Below are 7,077 nucleotides of genomic sequence, written 5' to 3'. Positions count from 1 at the left end.
ACCCAGGAAAAGCAGCATTTGTCCCGTTATTCGTCTGTTTTCGGAACGCTGACAACGTTCCCAATCTTCCGTCGGTTCCTGGTCTTCCGCCCCGACCGCCCGTGAACCGGCAGGTTCTCTCGGAGGTTTGCGTTCGCCGACCTTGACGGCCGTCGACAGCCTTTTCTGTTTTCTTCCCTTTGAACGGAATAAACGCAGCTGGGACCTGCTGCTCAAAATGTCGCCCAGTTTTTGACATTTTGAAGGAAAAAAAAAAAAAGCAGCAGAAGTTCCCAGAAAACATCAAACTTGGGATGTGAGCTCCGCTTCACTGGTTATTGGTCTGGACGTATTCCTGCTGGTGCTTGATGTCACCTGGAGACTTGGCGGGTCAAACCGGCCGCGTCCATGTTTAATTCTCAGCTCCGTCTCCTCGGACGTCTCGGAGGGTCACCGGGAGGAAACGGCGAGCTGATTTAATTAGCTCCTCTCATTCCTCCGCCGCCATGGGAGGTTTCCCCGAGCAGGACTGTTGTTGTTCAGCAGCGTGATCACACTCGCTCCACGTTAATTAAAGTTTCATAGCGAGGTCTGCAGGGAAAAGGGCTGAAACTCCATCCAGATGGTTCCTGATAGGAACCCTCAGAGGACACTTTTGCTCCTCTCTTCTGTTTAATTCTTATCAAAGATATTAAACAGATCCTCTGATCTTCTCAGGAAATTCGCAGAGTTACACAAAACCCGAGTTATGAGGCAGCGGGAGAAGGTTCTCGTTTGAGGAACCATCACGGAGAAAACACACAGATCAGCGCCATGTCAGAAGAGTTTAGCATGAGTTAGCATGTAGAAATGAGTCCGTACATCTTGTTTCCTTGTCTCCTTCCTGGCTTCTGTGGTGTTGACGGTTAATGAAGATTTAAGGCGCAGATGTTAGCACAGACGAGCTCAAGGCTGGTTCCCATTTCTCCGTTTCTAAGTTTTTCTTTGTTTGGATCCTCGGTGAGAGATAATAAAGATGCACCAGCTTTATTTTCAGTTCTTTAACCCTTAAACAAACAGCGTGGACACATTCATCTTGGCGTCGACGGCGAGGACGGCGCACCTGCTCCGCTAAATAAATCCACCTCTGTCAGGATTCCTGCTGCAGCTGAGCCGCACGTCGCCTTCACTTCTCCTCAAAATCATACGAGAGCAGGAGGTTTTTCATTAGAGGAAGAAGCTGATGGGAGATACGAAGCACTTTCTGCCCCTCTCAGAATGATCCGCGAGGCGAGATGAAGGCGCCCCCAGCTGGAACCTGGACCCGGGGAGAAGGTTCCGAAAGTCTCACCTGACCCACACAAGTGGGAAGAAACATCTAAAAGAGGAAGAAAAAGAAGGTGGGAAAAGGAATCGCGGGATGTAGATGTCCTAGAGAGACAGATGCTCTGCTCGGGGTAGGAGTCAGAGAACGAAACAGGGAGAATGGCCTGATGAGACGGAGAAGGAAGAGTGTAGGACATAAAAGGTTGAGGAAAAGGAGGTAAAGATGGGATAAAGAAGAACGGAAGCCGGAGACACGGAAGGATCAAAGCAGGAAATGCTGCAGAAAGAACGGAGGAGAAAGATGAGAAAGCACTTGTGGGATGAAACAAATCGACAGCAGAGGTTCCACCGGTGTTTGGATCAGGTCCTGATACTTAACGAGCATTAAATAACGAAGAAACGGGAGAAATCAATCCGTCAGTATCGAGGACGAGAAAACTGGAAACCTGGAACCATTGGAAAGAGAGGGAAGTGAAAGGAAAGAAAGCTAATTCCAAGTTCCATAAACGACAGAAAACCTCACCAATAATCAACATTGACTGATTAGTTTGGAATTAATTATTCCTGCACCTTCCTGATCACGCTGTCCTCCTGCCTAATCTTCATTTTCACAGCAGACAAATTAGAATCCCGAGTGCAAAAATCGCTAAAAATGTGAAAACGGCGTTTTAATCCAGATTTCTGGTTAACATCGTTAACGTTATTCACGTCTAAAGGGGAAAAAGTTTTTTTCCCAGCGGGTGAAGTGTCTCTCTGAGGGCGGTTAACGAGGTCGTGCACGTGCTGCGCGCCCACGTCGCTCAGCGAAATGTTCAGCGAGCGCGTGAAATAGACGAGGACGTTCGTTTAAACCCAGAAAAGTGATGAAACATCGCGACGAAGCTGCAGAGCCAAGAAGAAACCAGCCCAGTTTCAGTCTGTCAGACGTCTGGAGGACGGAGGACACGCGTGTCCTCTGGAGGACGGAGGACACGCGTGGGTCACCTGTGGCTCAGGCCGCCTCTACGGGACCCCTGTGGCACAAAACCAGCTGCTCCCAGTCCAGTGGAGGAGGACGCTGGACACTTGGTGGGCTAATGTCTCCGTTTCTCCGCGGTTAAGCTAGCGGAGCCGCAGAGCCCAGACGTCCACAACATGAATGCTAATTTTGCTCTCCACCTTTGACTTCTCCAACATGCCATGAAAGTGGAAGCACGTTGGACGTGTCGTATTTTCCCGATCAGAGGAGGACCCGAGGTCTTATCGCGCTGCGACCTCTGACCCCTGACAGCCGTGCGCGGGGCTAAATGGGCCGGTGTGAACACGGCAGCGCTTTATGGAAATGAGCGCTGATCTTTGACCTCAGGACTAATCCTCCACTTCCTGTTGCACACTTCAATTAAAGGTGGCATAAAATTAAGAACCTTGCGCTTCGTCTTCTTTCCTGTTTACTCCCAAACTCCCATAATCCTCTGCTGGTATCTCTCCCAGGCTGCATCCCGTCTCCTCCTCGTTCGCTTCGATAAAACGGAAAAAAATTACTCCGAATCGGCGGAGTTGAAGGACTCAGAGCTGCTGGGAGAGAAACTTCACTCAAGTTAAAGTCGGCTTGTGCTCAACAAGTGGATAATTAAGAGGAAAATCACGAAAATGTGTGTGTGTGAGTGTGTGTGTGTGAGTGTGAGTGTGTGTGTGTGCGTGCGTGTGTGTGTTTCTGTCAGCAATAACTTCAATTCTGTTGTCGTTGTGTTTCTATATTTTCTGACAAATTTTTGAACCAACACCCAGAATTCTGCTCCAGGTGTCTCGGGAGAGGATCAACCGGTTCTGGAGGCGCCGCTGAGATAAATGGATAACGGAGCGTTGCCTCGGTCCCTCGACCTTTCACAGATGGAGGGGGCACCGCCCACCTGGCGGGGGGGGGTGACATTTGTGCCGCTAACAGAACCAATCCTGCCTTTTTATTCAGATGTGAGGTTTAATCTGACCTTTGAAGACGACTCCAGATTATCTGGGCGTAATCAGCCTCCGCCAGTGTGGGCAGGAGAGTGGATCCATCTAATCTGGCAGATTAAAGGGAAGCATCAGCCATTAGAATATAATAGTTCCTGCAGATGTGAGAGAAAAAACCTGCTTTAATAATTCAGCGCTGGCGTTTATTATTCATGAGGGCGGCGGCGAGATGAGAGCAGCTGCGGAGCGACGCAGCACTGTTGCTTTAGCCATGGTTGAACTCCGGATCATGCAGCAAGCATCATGTTTGGTGAGATAAACGGAGCTCGGATGGTGTCGTAGCCGCGCTCCCTCTGCGGAAGGTTCAGCCGGCTACTGGCACAGCGTCGCCCCTCGGTCACATGACCTACCTCCGTGTCAGAGTTGGTCGAGATCATTTCACATGATAGCTACTATTGGATAGAAGTGAATTAGCAAATATTAGCCATGAAGGTGGTTTCCTTAGCGAGCTTTCGCTACAGCTGATGAGAGGAGACAGGTTGCTAATTGTTTAGCGCTGCGCGTCATTAGCATATGTTCTAACATGTCCCCAGATTTTGAATCGCTCTTCGATGCAGATTTGTCATAACTTACAGAAACAATTTCCTGAACATCTTGTGGGAGTTTTTGATATAAAACCCTGTTTGGAGAGCAGGTGTGAACGCTGACAGGCCTCCAGACTCCTGAGCAGCGCGGCGAGCCGCCAACTCAGAGTCCTGCAGCGCTAACAGGGCATTAGCATAGGTTAGCGGTTACTTTAAATGGGCGCTTTGAGCTTAAAGGATTTAGTTTAAACTAAAAACTGGACACAGAAACTTTTAGTCTTTCCTGGTTGATGAGGTCACCCTGGATCCTGAGCTAGCTGTAGCTTAGCTTAGCTTAGCTGAAGCCTCAGTTGCTGAGAGGCGTCATTAGTAGAAAACACTTTCCCGTATTGTCCAGGACACGAGTTTGTTCTACCACACTTTTGGCCTGATTAAAACTTTGTGAATCCGGCTACTTGGATCCTTTAAAGTCGGCGGTGACTAAAGGCGGGCTTATCTGGAAATCCGGCTGTGGGATTAAAACCGCCACACCTGAGCATTTTAATGCTTTCTGTTTAATCTGGTGGCAGCAGCCTCTCACCTTCATCCGTCTCCTGTGAAGTTCTCGTTAAAATATTCAGAAAGTGAGCCAGAGAACGTCTGTGTTTAAACTTTAAAACCAGACAGTCGTGGTGAGATGTCAGCACAAACTCCGCTGAGCTTCTGAGGCTCCGCTTTATCATTTGAATTTTAAGACTCAATGTTGGCGAAGCAACGTGGAGATGGAGAACATCACTTATTGACAGAGGCTGCTGTCAGTGCGGCTTCTCCACAGCTCCTCCACGACTCTCCTCAACCCAATATCATTTAAACAACCTTTGAAGGGAGCTTGCTTGTGTTTGAAACATAATCCAGCGTCATCGCAGCAGTCATGAACGACTGGTTCGATTTTCAGCAGAAGAGTCGTGTCCCTGAAGGCATCGTGCTCTCGTCTGGGGGGGGGGGGGGGGTGGTTCAGGCTGATCACATCAGCTGAGCTTTCTGACTCCGGTTAAATCAGTAACTGTGTTACCGGGAAACTCAGCTGGAGCCTCTTTCAGGAGTTCCGGGAATCATCGACGAAAAACAATCTGTTGCTGCAGAGACGGAAGGTCAGGACGGTCGAGCCGACCACCAAAACTCAGAAGGCGAGAGGCTCAACCGTGATGGTCGCAGTGTGCCGCCAACGTTGTGGGAGGATGAAGAGCTGCCTGTGTGATATCATCTTTAGTGAGTGAATGGTGAAGATGGAGGCGCTCTAAAGTTGCTACAGGTTTATGGACAGGTGATGTCATTGTTCCCCCATTCTCTGTCCACTTTAAATTTATTATTTCTCATTTTTCTTCTCTCAGTCCAAAATCTGAAGCAGCAGCAGTAGCAAAACTCTGAAAATCTTCATCTTTCTCAGTCCTCTCCTCTTCTTTTACGCCCTATAACGCCGTCCACCGTTCAATTGTGGTATTATACTGCCATCCGCCGTATGCTGGTGGTACTGCAGGACGGAGCTCAAGTTTTATAGTTTTGGCAGAATTAAAAGCTACAACGATAGAATGTCAATGTAACAAATCTATTTGAACAAACAGATATAGGGTCATTATTCAAGAAGAAAGTGTTTGTTCATGGGTGGCACGACAAAGACAAACCTGAACTGTCCACCAGCCAGACCTTGACCCAAGCTGCTGATGTGGTGAGGGTCACACCATCACCACAACCACCACCTTTGATGTGCCGGGGCAAAAGGCCAAAGAGTCATACACAGGATCATGCCTACTTAAAATGCTGAAAGTTGAAACAGAGCGAGCGCAACAACAGCTTGTCCTCACCAATGAACAGATTAATTTAACAAAATTGAAACAAGAACAGGTGAAACTGCAAATTAAATTGCTTGAAAAACAATTAATGTGAATCACTTTACACAAAAGTTATTTATTTTGTGTTCCAATGGAATCCTGAGAGCAAGTTTTCAGTTCTTTTTTTTTATTTTAACGGTCATATTTTTGTTACAATAAATGCTGTCTTGCGAAATGTATATGTTTATTTTGGTACATCACTATATTTTCAAAAAGCTTATTTCTATTTACAACTTGAAGCATAATAGTCCCTTTTATATGGAATGTAAAATTACACAAGTATTTGTGTGACACACATGCTAACAAAATGCTTTAAAATGACAAGACTGTTGTGATCAACTATATAATTTTGATTTTTAGTGTTTGAAGTCACATTGTGATGAGAATGACTCAAAATAACTGTATTCGAGACAACATTTGTGAGAAATTACTATTTTTTCATACATAGGATCATTTCCAAATCCACCTCTGAGGTGGGATCATTATAATCTTGATTTTCAGGATCAAAATGATCCGGATTTTTGACCAAAGTTCTGAAATACCCAAATGTGGCAAAAATCCGGATTTTTGGCATTTACAAATTCGGATTCAAATCTTCAGGATAAATTCTACGATTTTGGATCAGATCAGAGAAAAATCCGATCCACCTGGATTAATCCTGTAGGATTATTTCTGAAATACTGGGCCCTGGTTTCTGTGCGCTCCTACCCAGGGCTGAGCTCGGTTGGCCTTGCCGACAGGAAGGTTGACGTCCTACCTGCGCAAGTTCCTCGTTAGTATAGTGGACAGTATCTCCGCCTGTCACGCGGAAGACCGGGGTTCGATTCCCCGACAGAGTGTCACTTTTAACTGTTGTCTGGTGTCAACATCTACACACAGTAGAAGAGCTCAATATCCCATCTGGAGCTGCTGCGCCTCTCTCTCATCTTCTTTTCGGAACGTTCTGACTCGCATCAACAAATTGACTAATGTGTATGCATATAAAGTGTATAAAATGTGTAAAAATGTGCTCCTGTGGATGGATAAAAAGTGAGCGGTGGTCTCTGAGCGACCTTTGAGCTTTTTCATGCAAATTTCAAGCTTTAGTGGTAGAATTCTTGCCTGCCACGTGGATGGCCAATGGACACCAAAGCTACTTCAGGTCAGAACTCAGCAGTCCACTTACGCGCCATCCCATCCACATCAACTGGATGGCTATCGAGCGTCTCCCCAGCTTCAAGTTCCTGGGGAACCACATCTCAGAGAACCTGTCCTGCCTCCAGCACTACATTTACACAACACACTAGCATAGTGTCCTACGTGGCTACAGTTTAAACTTTTTTTAGAAAACTGTCCTTAAACAAAGGTGGTTGGCGAAGGCACTTCCAATCACCCACATACAATGCAGTCCTCCACTCCTTCCAACAACA

Source organism: Takifugu rubripes, chromosome 14 (assembly GCF_901000725.2).
Source record: "Takifugu rubripes chromosome 14, fTakRub1.2, whole genome shotgun sequence".
NCBI classification, from domain to species: domain Eukaryota; kingdom Metazoa; phylum Chordata; class Actinopteri; order Tetraodontiformes; family Tetraodontidae; genus Takifugu; species Takifugu rubripes.
The sequence above is the reverse complement of the archived record's forward strand: the minus strand, read 5'-3'. Positions refer to the sequence as shown.